Raw genomic sequence first — 707 nt, 5'->3', positions numbered from 1 at the left:
GAAGCATCCTCTGCGAATCTGGAGGCTTCAGGCTCCACACGGTGACCGCTCACCGCCACTTGGGGGCCGCACCCCCGCAGGTGGCCCGCTGCCGCCCAGTGACAACGTGCGAGGCCAGTTCCACGCCTCTCGGAAAACTGCTCCCCCCCCTTTGTGTCCCCTCTCCCCCCTTTGTGGCCCCTCCCTGGTCTCCTCGCAGGGGACATCAGAGCCATGGGAGCTCTGGGCTGAGGCTGAATACACTCGTCACTGCCCAGCACGTTCTCGGGGTGCCCAGCACGTTCTCGGGGTGCCCAGCACGTTCTCGGGGTGCCCAGCATCCTTGGAGCCGCTGCCCAGTCGGTGCTGGGGGCCACCTGCTGGGGTGCATTATTAGGAAACAGGTTAGACTTCCTGGGCCCTGAAAGTTTCTGGGGACCCCTGGGGTTCCACGGGCCACACTTTGGGAAACAGTGCTCTCTGGGGCAGCATGGGCCCCATGTCACAGGCTGCTCTCTGTCAATGCTGAGGGCTGTTCGCAGGCGTGTCCCCCACCCCAGGGGCCTCCAGAACCTCCCCCTCACGGGGTGGGCGTCCCAGGCTGCACACCACGTCCCTGCCCTGGCTGAGTGACCTCCCTGATCCGGGACCTGTCCCTGCACAGGCTCTGCTCTGTGAGGCCAGTCTCAGGCCCAAACATGCCCCTCATCACCCATCCCCTCCTGTCT

This window comes from Myotis brandtii, unplaced genomic scaffold (assembly GCF_000412655.1).
Source record: "Myotis brandtii unplaced genomic scaffold, ASM41265v1 scaffold334, whole genome shotgun sequence".
NCBI classification, from domain to species: domain Eukaryota; kingdom Metazoa; phylum Chordata; class Mammalia; order Chiroptera; family Vespertilionidae; genus Myotis; species Myotis brandtii.
Note: the sequence above shows the minus strand (reverse complement) of the source record.